At 39.5% G+C, this 12,171-nt stretch overlaps 1 long non-coding RNA gene across 1 annotated transcript in view; it reads right to left on the bottom strand.

Moving 5' to 3' along the window:
• Window positions 1-11,891, bottom strand: part of LOC129185464 (uncharacterized) — a 52,797-nt gene extending 40,906 nt beyond the window's left edge. The window contains exon 1 of the long non-coding RNA XR_008572076.1: window positions 11,803-11,891. This is a non-coding gene — a long non-coding RNA (uncharacterized LOC129185464). The remainder of the gene's footprint in view (window positions 1-11,802) is intronic.
• Window positions 11,892-12,171: the final 280 nt, after the last annotated feature.

Raw genomic sequence — 12,171 nt, 5'->3', positions numbered from 1 at the left:
ACTGTGTGACAAAAGATAAATAAGCATACATTTGTTGTTGTATGAAAAGCAGTTACAGTACATGAACACCATGTTTTTAATTAATTATTGCCATAGAAAAATGGAAAACGTTTTGCGTGACGGCAGATTATGGCAATGCTGCGTCCAAAAAAAGAGCTGTTCCAGGGCACGCAATGATTGCTACAACGTAGCCAAATGATAGAATGACTACCATGTGATTGTTATTGTGATTATTCTTAATGACACATTTCATAAAAGAAATAAAATACAAAGAGTCAAAATGATCCGAATCAGAGTCGTGCACGTAATAAAGACATTAATTAAATGGCTCCTCTCGCAAGTAAGGCAGCTGCCACGTTGCACAATAGAAATAATTGGAACTTGAAATAACAATTCAGAAATTCAGGGAAATTGCGGTAATAGAGAAGAATAAAACTGATGGGACAAGTAAATGGGTCAAAGTATGACGGCACAGTTTGTGTGCAGGCCATCAAGGGCCACAAGAGGGAGGGGGGTTCAGTCCAGTATGGTGTGAATGGCCTAATGGCAGCATAATGTGTATTAAACCAGAATCCCACCCACATGCATGTACAGTATACCCTTGTGGATGAGTAAGAGTAGCCTACTATGCCCAAGCAAAACCATATTGAGAGCAGTGAATTGTGCTTAAGCATGGTACATACAGTAGCACTCACGTTTCAGAACCAAGCCCCTAGTTTTCATCACCTTTATCACAACAGCTTTTCACCTTGTAAAACATCAGTAAATAGTCAGCAACACAGTAAATAGTAGGACAGACACAGCGGGACTACACAAACAATGCAAAAACCCCAGGAAATTTCACGATAGCATTGATGCAACCATACTGCGAATAGAACCATAATGGCCATCTGTTCATAATTCACCATTTTGTTTTTCACTCATGTTGGCAAGTGGCCTTGGCAGAGATGTGTGCTCTTCTAAGCAGTGGTGTGCCGTCAGGGCCAGCAAAGCCTTCTCTGCTGGCCTAACCGCTATCGGAAACACTGACCTTAATTTACAGATTAAATTCTAGTATTTGTTCCATGAAATTGTATGAATTTATCCCGAACAGTCTATCCTAATTTCGTTGCATCTCTCTTGGCTGCACTGCTTGCAGTATGCATACAGTATGTTCCATCTGTTTGATTGTTGATCTAAATGCCCTTACGTGCGCAACAGATTTGCCCTGCCAGGGAAAAGCGTGAGATACACTTCCCCTGTTATACAGAATTTATTTGACTCTTATGTTTGGTTGTTATGCAAATTTAGAGAGGCCGGACCGGAGCAGGAGGGGATAGAGAAGAAGAGAAAAGAAAACAGAGAGGGGAGTGCGGAGATAAGCTGCCTCCCACCACCCAGCAAGCTCCGCCCGACACAGCCAGGCCGAGCCCCCACCGCCAGAAAGCCACCGGGCCCACAGGGGAAGGCAGCACAAAGACCAGCCCCCCCAAGCTTAATTGATCCTGTTCTGACATGAAAAAAGAAGACAGACACTGTGTCATTCGTTCTGTGTGTGTTATATGAACAAATAAGTGAGTTTACATATATATTTTAAAGTGTTTGTCCACTGGAAGTCTTCCAGCCCCGTGCTTACAAGTGAGTGTGATGTGTTTTATTTCATTGGTTATGTTTTTGTCATGTTATGAGATATAGACGATGTATTGGAGGATGAAGGGTTAACTGGCTTTAGTAATAATGGTTCTGCAGTTCTGTAATGCCAGGCATTGTTATGAATTAGTTTTGGTCTATTATTAATGGTTTGTCTAATTGTGACGTGATAGTGGTTGTATTAAGAGGTAAATAGAGTCGCTTAAGTCCCCAATGTGCCCCAGGTATAAAATGTTCTTTCCACCACTGCTACTAACGGACATTTTAATTATATGCAGCCATTATAGCTCTGCTAATGTACAAAAATGCCATAACATCCAAAGACTTTTGCACAGTATTGTGTAATTAAAAAACGTGAAGTAATTCAGATTAAAAGCTAAAAAAAAGATGCCGCTGGTATCCAACTGACCACGCCTGTTAGTGATTGTGCCCCCTGTGTCCCCAGAGACAAGCTAATTGAACACAATAAAGTTGTTCATGACTTGGCCTTAGTTAAACTTTTAACGGCTCCTCAGCGACCCAGCACACAGTGTAGCAACATCTTCATTGTGTTTATCTTTTATATGGTTTTGGTCTCTATGCTGCTGTTTTTCGTCATGATTCCACAATATGTTTGCGTAGAGAGTAGCTTCAGGGGGTTTACAAAGAAAAGGGTGGGGATGTTATTGATCATGGTCATGGCAATAGATGAAGATGTGTCTACTTGTTGTTGGAAAGCTTCTCCGTGTGTCACATACGGCTTTATACGTGTGTTTTTGTAAGCCTCCATAAATCAAGTAATGACCAGATGGAGAAAAGAAGAGTAATAAACGTAAGCAGAGAATAACTAAGAAAATAAAAAGGGGGGAGAAGAGAGAGGAAAATGTCAAAGAGAAAGTGGATTCTAGGTAACAGGGTCTGTTTCCAAAGATACCAAACTTTATATGGCCATACATGAATCTGGTGTTTTATGTAGACTGACATGTTTAAGATGAAAATGTCAAGTTTTATGACAGCCATAATCACAAACTACAAATGTGCCTGTAGAGGCTTTACTAAGAATTCGTAATAATCTCAGGAAAAGACAGAGATGATAAAGGAGATCAGAGATTACTGGAAACCATCCCATGCTAGCTCAGGTAAGATGTTCTCTGCCTTTTGCTGGTTTGACAGTTTACAGGCATAGTTCAATTTGGCATTTGCAACAAGTGCCTGCACTGGAGTGACCTCAGCAAGGGGGTGATGGCTCCAGGAAACAATAGGTTTCGCAGCTCACAACAAAAGCCAAAATAATTTCCTGACCCACACAAAAAAATCTTGGTGCCTGAGCTGATCGAAGACAACCACAATAAAATACCTAAAAATGAAAATATGATAGTAATATTGGCAACAAACCATCATCATAATACTACTGTTATTGATACAACTGTTGCGATACCCATTGCTTTGTCATATCGCTCTCAATCACTCAACTTCTGTCTTCTTTTCTCTCTCCATCTACCCTATCTTTCTATTTCAATCCAACCAGTCGAGGCAGACGGCCGCTCCACAGGGAGTTTTTCCTTGCTTCCGTTGCCATGTGCTTACTCATAGGGGGTTTAAGTTGGTTTTGTTTAATGTATGAGGAATGTGGTTATTGATATGCTCAATGTGTTAATTGTTTTTAGTAAGGCTGTCAAAGTTCATGCGTTAATAGCGCGTTAATAAAAATGTCCTTTAACGGCACAATTTTTTGGACACGCGTTTTAACAGGCGCACGTCCTGTTTGACCCTCGGCCCACACCGTAGTTTGTAGATTAGCACTCAATAAGGTAATCAAATTTTACCTTTATGCATTCCCGCATAGTATCAGCATTTAGAACCAAACATGAGGTGAAAGAAAAAGTGGAAAAATACAGTACAGTAGTCTTATCTGTGTAGCGTGGGAGAAAGTTAGATGGTGCCTTCACAGACTGTCGAACAAAGTGGGACAAGTCGGCGCTAGCATGAAACATGCAAAAACTGTGGGATTTCTAACTGTATATTATTTTTGGAATAAAATAATGGCCCATATTTACAAAATTTATATTCCTTGACATGAAACCTTACGTAGTTATTTACAAATTACTTTATTTTTTAATTATTTCATTGTTAAATTTTTTTTTAATCATGGTGGCTGAATGTTTCCTGTGTCACAAATCGAATGATTTACCACAAAGATGGTACTCTACTTATTATACATAAAAACGTCTTTCTATTTGCGATTAATTGCGATGAAATATGAGTTAACTATGGACAAAGTGTGATTAATCATGATTAAATATTTAAATCGATTGACAGCTCTTGTTTTGAGATAACACAAGCTAAAATGGTATCGTGGAAGGTTTGATGAAACTGGAATTTAAAATTTCCACAAAAGGTAGAGCAACTGCACTTGTGTTGTGCTTCTGAACTTCTGTAATGAAAAGCATAAACCCCCTTCAATGCATATTAAAGCAGGGAACATTCCGCCTTTTCTTAGCTTGCTATTCCATGTGAACAGGACCAGCACAGAATGGGGTTTAACACCAGAGACTCCCTGTTTTGTTGAAAACAACAAGGACTGTATAAAGTCGTCCCTCATTTATCGCGATGAATTGGTTCCAGACACGGACACGATAAGTGAATTTTTGTGAAGTAGGATTCAATATTAATAAATGGAATATTTTTGTAGTTACTGCATAGAAAACCTGTTTATTTATCTTCTAAATATGTTTTTTAACATTATTAGAACCCTCAAGACATGAAATAACATCCCTACAGTTTACATTTGTATTACCCGATATAGCAGATATAATCACAGAAAATAAGACATAGTAGACATAGATAAGATAACAGACTTCCTTGTTGTTTTTATCTGGACAGCGTACTTCCATAGTACTTTCTTGTGGCTTTGAAAGGCTTTACACTCGTATTACCCAATATAGTAGACAAAATAAGACTCAATAAGCCATGTAAGATGTAAATAAAACTCCTGCTCGAGCAATGTCACAGAACCTTCATGAGGTGTCTAGTGCTTCTCTCACCCAACACCGACACCTAGTGGCCAATGTAGAATACAGTCCTACATTCACAATTACAATGCTTCTTCTGCTTTGTACCTGTATTTATGTTTTAGTTCATTTAGTTAGATCATTTAACCATTTTATGCTTGAAAATGCTTAACTTAGGCAAAGAATATGTGAAATTTGCTTAAATGTGCATTTTTTTAAATCATGAGTTAATTAATTCATTCATATTCTATGCTGCTTATCCTCACTAGGGTCGCAGGTATGCGGTAGTCTATCCCGGCTGTGATCATTAATTAATAAATTTTTTGAAAAAACGAGATATAGCGAGGGAGCGATAATCAAACCGCGACATTGCAAGGAAGCACTGTACATCACACCAGATGTGTGATGTATACAGCACACCATGATACAGTCTTTATCCAGATTATCCACTCCCTGTAGCTTCGAATGAGGCAAACACTGTATTCATCGGCGGTACGCAAGACGAGTACACACTGTATCCTTGCAGAGTGTATTGATCCGCTGCACTGAAACTAGCTCCAAAGCGAGTCCAGCTTTTACTTAATTTGTGGGAGCGCATACTTATCCATGAAACACCAAAACATCTGAACACAAGAACCTACAATTACCTTTTGCAGGAAGCAGAGTCAAAAAGCTGGGTCCCCGATGCACCAAATTTAGGGAGCGTGTGAAAGAGGCTATGAGTAAATCCAGATACCTCCTTAGATACACTACATTGTGGTTGTCTACGATTATGCATTTATGACTTCAGGTTTATTCAGAATGAAGGAAATTGAGTTGGTTTATTTTAAAATGTCTAAAAATGTACTAAAAATAACATTTAAGTATTATATCAATATCACTTAGCAAGTAATCAGGTTATATAAGCTTAAAAACAATTCCAGCAAAAAATTCAGCATTTCCAGTAACAGGGTCATTGTCCTGGATGACCATTTCTGCAAATAATTATGAAAACTCCATGAATTTTGTCACGCTTATTAGTTTATCAGACAGACAGGATGTTGAAGCTTAGGAGTCTCATTGCCTCTTAGAAGACTCCTTGTCCATTACACAAAGCCCAGCACATGTTTCTGATGTATTGATTTTCATGGACCAGGTTTAAGTCTGAGGTCTGCCTAAACCGCAAACTAAACATAGGTTATGAGGTAAGCTGCCTGATCAAATGGAGGAAGCAGAATGACCGGGGCTTCCGGTCAGCTTGTCATTCAAGAACCATGCACAATATTACAGGGGTCGGATCAGGCCGAACATGTGCTGTCTTGCTTGCCAATTTGTAATTCATATTTAATACAGTAGTAATTCAGTTACCAAATTAATGTGAATAGAATGGTCTTAGTACATCAAATAATCTCGTACGGTGGTTCCCAAACTTTTCACAGTTGCGTACCCCTTCAGACATTTGACTTAAAGCCATGTACCCCCTACACCTACACACGTATAAAACATAAACCTTCATTAACATCATTAATGGGTTAATTGATTTTATAGTAAGTTATTCTGGTTCAAAAATTAGCATTTTGCATGGTCAGATTTTGAGCACATGTGCACTGATAAATAGATACTGTAAGTATTCGTCCTACATATCTTTTATTTCAACCGGTTGTTGGAATCCTTCTGTTTGAATGGGCTAAACTTGAGCTTCCCTTTTTTTCCACTTGCAATCGCTGTGATTTAAGTCTGCATAATAATTTGCTACCAGATTGAAAGGGAAAGTTTAATAAATATGCTAAAGCAGTATCCGAAGTGCAAAAATACATACAACCAACAATAAAGCCTCGTTTTCGGGGAAATCCCTACTCTATTATCCCGATGCACACATACAGTTCATTGACAGGTTTTCACAGTGTGCGGATTGGAACACCAATATAAATTAAATCTTCAAGATTAAACACTCTTAATACACAAAATAATCATCAAACTTAGTTACTTGTTTATATAAATCCCACAGAGCAATGAAGAACTTCATGGTCTTTCCTTCGTTCTTTCTGTTCAGGCGCACTTGTAATTGTGAGTGTTAGGTGGTAATTGTTTTTCATTTTTATTCACGTACCCCCTGTGACAATTAGCGTACCCCTGGGGGTACGCATACCCCACTTTGGGAACCTAGGGTCTAGTAGATGCATTTCATTCATGCTTTCATTAATTTCTTTGCTAATTTTGTTCAGAGTCATGGGTGAGGTGGAGCCGATTCAAGCTGATTTTAGGCGAGATGCAGAGTACACCCTGGACTGACTGTGCGACTGTGACATTCTTGTTAATCACCTCAAAAATTGGTTTGGGCATGCTTGATGGCATTATTTCGAGGATGCTAGTGGGAATGTTGCTCCAGGTGGTGAAGATGGCTTCACGGAGGGCATCCATCGTATGGAACTGATGTCCATTTTTTACCAAAAAAAAAAAAACCCTTGCCATTCATCCCCAAATGTTCTCAATTGGATTTAGATCAGGGGAACGCGCAGGATGGTCCAAAAGAGTGACACTATTCCTCTGTAAGAAGTCCTTTGTCAGGTGGGCATTGTGAACTGTCTTCTTAAAAAAACCCAGTCAATACCACACAGACAAGACAAGCAACATCTCCACATAGTCAACTGCCGTTTAACGCCCCTGCACAACCTTAAGCTCTGTTGTTCCATTGAAGGAAAAAGCACCCCAGATCATGATGGCGCACTCTCCACTCTGCCGTGTGGAAAACATCTCAGGTGGGATCTCCCTGTCATGTTTGTATTGAGAATCAAACTTTCATCCACTTTTCAATGTCCCATGTTTGGTGCTCTTGTGCAGATTTCAAACAGGCAATTTTGTGGCATCGAAAAAGATGAGGCCTTTGAAGACGTTTTTCGTTCTAAAACCCTCGGCACTCGGCACCAGTAATAACCTTAATTTACACTTTTTTTTACACATTTCAATGTGCCTTTCTTAAAAGAGGTCATTATTAACTTCCTGGGCTAGCCTAAGAGTAGGCGAAGCTTTGACACTTCAACAAGGAATATTACTCCATGGCTGCTCAAGGTCTGCATGGAGATGCTACAATGTTTGTTTGCTTTTTTTACAATCAATCAAAATTTAATGCATACATATATGGTTGGAAAAACTTGGCTATACATACAGTATATATGTTTACACATATATATGTATATAATTCAATTATTATACAGTATATATTAATTATATTTGCTATATATATTTACGCAGTATGTCTTCTTAATAATACATCTTGGAGTATAAGTACACAGTGTCTATTCTTTGTAAAAGGTTTACGATGCTGAGCCAACCACTTCTTGATTCTTTGTGCATGAATGTGCAAGCTATTAAGACTTGCTATTGGCATTGATGCAATGGTTTGGAAGCGATGAGTAAGTCCAAGCTAGGAACATTTGCTCACAGCTATGATGCTGTGATAACATGCCGCTACACCTGCAACCAGTAAGAACATGAGCTACATTATTTTCTTTTCCCTCCAACACAACAATGGGAAATCATGTGCATTGATATCATTCACAGTCAATCACATGACTTGTTTGGCTTAGTTATGACGCTACCCTCCCATTTATCCAGGGTTGGGACCAGCACTGGACATCTCCAGTGGCTGTTTATACATATTCAACGTGAAACTGATTTCCCCCTCAGTGTTGAATTCTATACAAATGAAGGACTGTGTTTGATTGGCGTACTCCAGTGTTATCTTAATGAACCCACCATTCCATAGTTTCATGTAGAATAACTAATCCTCACACAGTGGAACCTCTGAGGTGGAACGCTCCTGCATTGTATAATCCAGATTTCAACCAACTTTTTTGGGAAAAAAATACACCCCTAAAGTTGCAGAAAACTATAGGGACATCGTGCAAGATCTCTGTGAAACTTAAAAGACTTTAGCCAGCATTGGGCATCAGAAGATCACTTCTGTGCATGTGTTTTGCTTTTGCTTTGGTTTTTGAGATAACCATTCCAAAAGCTGGACCAGCCTCATCGAGGGGTCTGACGAGAAGGGAAAAGTAGAATATACGAAACACGGAAAGGAACAGATTGAGTCACCATAAACCTTGTCACTTTCTGTCAAAGTTCAGGTAGTGTTTTATTGCTTTTTCGTTAACATTGAATAACTTCTTTTTACACTTGTGTGCCATTTAAGAATTTTAGAAAGGGTGATGTGTGAGGCATACTTGCCATGCAAATTTATATTATGGCTTCTATATTTGTATTAGTGGAACTTCAGACTGTTTCACTGTGTGTATATTTTACCACTAACAGTGGTAAGCTCAAATGTAGTTCTTGACAAAAATTCACCAACATCCCAGAAAACATACTGTAGTGTTTGAGCTTATTACAGGATCTCATGGACCCTTTCACACAACAGCACAACTTTTTTGACCAAGGAATAATGAATGCTATATTATGGTGCCCTATTAAAATAAACAAAACTAAAGAAACCAGACTGACGTACAAAGATGAAAATGGCAAAGTAAGAGATGCAGTATTTTAAACCATTCATGCAGTGCAAACACGACCAAACATGATGTGCAACCCCACCTTGGAAGTTAGATAGCTCAAATGTTTGAGTAAACCCTTATTTCCCCCCCACTGACTCAAACAAAGACGGACACATTGTGCTAGTGTCCCAGAGCCCCCTCGTATCTGCTATGTGGGTGTTCCTGGTCACACTGACTCATGTGGCGTTGCAGTCACCCAGAGCTGATGACGACCGCTGACGTGTGTGTTTTCTTTCATGTTAGGGTGTATGCATGTCGGAGGTTACCCCCAGGCATGGGTGGATTCAAACTTTAGCCAAATTAAAGAAAGGGAAAGGAAGGTTGACGTGAAATCCAAGAAACGTATGACTGCTTGACATTACAGAAAATTGTTTGAATGTTGTCATTCATTGACATGTGTTGCATGTGTCAATCAGATTACAGATTATTGTCAGTGGGGGTCTCTTGTTGAAGTAATATATTCAATGATACATTGACTCATAACTTCTCGTGCTTCAAAACAGACTTTTGTCACAGCTTAAAAACAGCTGCTCTGACATGACCTTCCTTCTGTCTTTCACAGCTAATCATTTCTCTCACTGTGCATAATAGACCCTGATGCCACTTCTGTCCAGTCAAGCCATGTACTTTACTGAATGTGAAGCTGCAGATTTCCAGACCCATATTGTTTAATTACAAGGTGACAAGGTAACAGTAGTTTCTTTGTTTTGCTTCATGAAAGATAAATGTCATTCTATTCATTTCACTTCTGACATCTCCATCCTGGATGCATTTCCGAAGCGAGTATGAATGGCCGTCTGTGTGTACCCTGTGATTTCCTGACGACTTGCGCAGCCCCGACTATCGCCCAAAGTCAGCTGGGATTGGCTGCAACTCATCTGTGACCTTGAACAAAATAAACGGTAGAAAATAAATCCATTGATGGCACAAGCCTTACTTCATGTTCCTGTGTTTTTAGAGGGTATTCTGCGAGGCCAGTTTAGTGAGCGAGCGAGCTGTGTTGAGTGGAAAGCCGAACCTGTGTGCTCAGTGAAGGTAGCTCTCAAAAAAACGTATGTAAAGTCATCATTGTCATCATTTTGTCAAAATGTTCTTTCAAGTGAGTCATTAAGACTCGTCTACTGACAGAGCAGACCTAATGGATGTCCACCTTGAGGGCAAGGATCTTTACACAGTTCATTACACAGCTAGTGAAGAATGTTTTGTTCCCATTCTTGTCCAGTGGACAGATAACACCTCACCCAATTCAAATTCAAATCCATTTCAAAGGTTCATTTGGTAAGACCCCTAGGGCGGAGAATGTCAACTGGTGGCCTGTGGGTCTCATCCAGGCCTTCCAGAGCTTTCTGGTTTATTTGGTTTTAAAAAAATTCTAACAATTGAACTGCGATTGGCTGGCGACCATTCCAGGGTGTACCCCGCCTCTCGCCCGAAGTCAGCTGGGATAGGCTCCAGCGTACCCGCGACCGTCGTGAGGATAAGTGGCATAGAAAATGGATGGATCAATTTGTGAGACAATAAACATTTGAAAATGCACCTGCATTGTTTTGTGACTCAGTTAAATAAAGACATTTGTTTGTCCAGTCATATTTTTTAATTGTCATTTTATTAAAATTAATGTTAAAATCTGGAATCTCGTCTGCTCTTGTTCTCGTGGCCCCAGTTGCATCGTCTGCATCGTCTCGTCTTGTGAGCTGGGTGTCTCGTGACACCCCTAATTATACTCTATGTATATACTGTATTAAGCCAGTGTCGTAATTGTGCCTTCAGGGGTCAATGTGTTTTATGCACCTCACTTTCTGTTGTTCTGGTTCCTCTTGGTTGTACTTTTTGTTGGGTGTTTCATGTTTCTAGCTGTCGGAGGTTCAGTTCCATTTCCTTTCTGTGAAATCTAATTAAAGAGGTTGTGTGTCCGCACCACAATCGCTCTATGGTCTGTGGTCATCTGCATCCATCACATCCCAACATCAAAAACACAACGCAGTGCCACGGATTAACCAGATTAATCAGTTTTTAAATTAATTATGATTAATCACCATTAGCAACCATGTCTGAAATATGCACATCTGTACTGTATTTAATGAACAGAAAGATAAATGACAGGACAGGATTATATATATTTGCATGTATTAACAGCTAAACATGAGCTGAATATGTCAATTGTAGGAAAGGGGTAGTGGTTCTTTTAGAGTTGGGACACTATGGAAAGATTCCGGTCAGAGAATCATTTCATCATCTTTATTATGTAGGTGGATGGGCTCTTTAGAAATGTGTGTTAGTGCAGATGAAACTGGGTTTGTCCAAATGAGTGGATTTGTCCAAGTAGGTGTGTGTCCAAAGGCTTGTATGTGTGTAGTCTAAACAATAGGAACACATGAAATTACAAACAATGCCAAATAAAGCAGCCCAATAGCACTCACATGACACAAAATAAAGGCATGCACAGAACACATATCAAGTCATGCTAAGAGATAGACAAGTGAGAGCAAACATGCTAGTCAGTGAGCCAGCTAGCAAACAACCACAAGCAAATGGCTCAGAAGTGTACCCGCAATCAAACCACATCCAACAAACTAGCTTTCATTTAGCTTCCAACACAGCATAAATCATGCAACAGCAAACACTCCTAATGCACAAAGAATCATCAAACTCACCTTGTTGAGTCACACAACGCACACCAAGGATGGAACACACTTCATACTCCACATGGGAAGCATGCTCATACTAGCAAAACTGCTACCAGTACTCAGCTAGTTCCTTTGTAATAAGGTTGCATTCAAGTGCACCACGTACCTCCCAGGAATGAGTTGCTCCTGTGTTCATGGACACTTGGACATCACAGAAAAAGGCTACAGATGTTCTACTTATAACAGACATCAATGTTACACAAATAGACTTTCAGACATCAATCAAGCTAAAAGATGCCACACAAGTCTAAACTTCTATTTGTCTAACATTAGTCTCTTTAACACTAGCAGAACATTGGAATCACACTTTAGACCGTGTTTTTATGAGCAATGAGG

This window comes from Dunckerocampus dactyliophorus, chromosome 7, assembly GCF_027744805.1.
Source record: "Dunckerocampus dactyliophorus isolate RoL2022-P2 chromosome 7, RoL_Ddac_1.1, whole genome shotgun sequence".
Taxonomy (NCBI): Eukaryota; Metazoa; Chordata; class Actinopteri; order Syngnathiformes; family Syngnathidae; genus Dunckerocampus; species Dunckerocampus dactyliophorus.
This window is presented reverse-complemented; position numbering and strand designations above follow the sequence as displayed.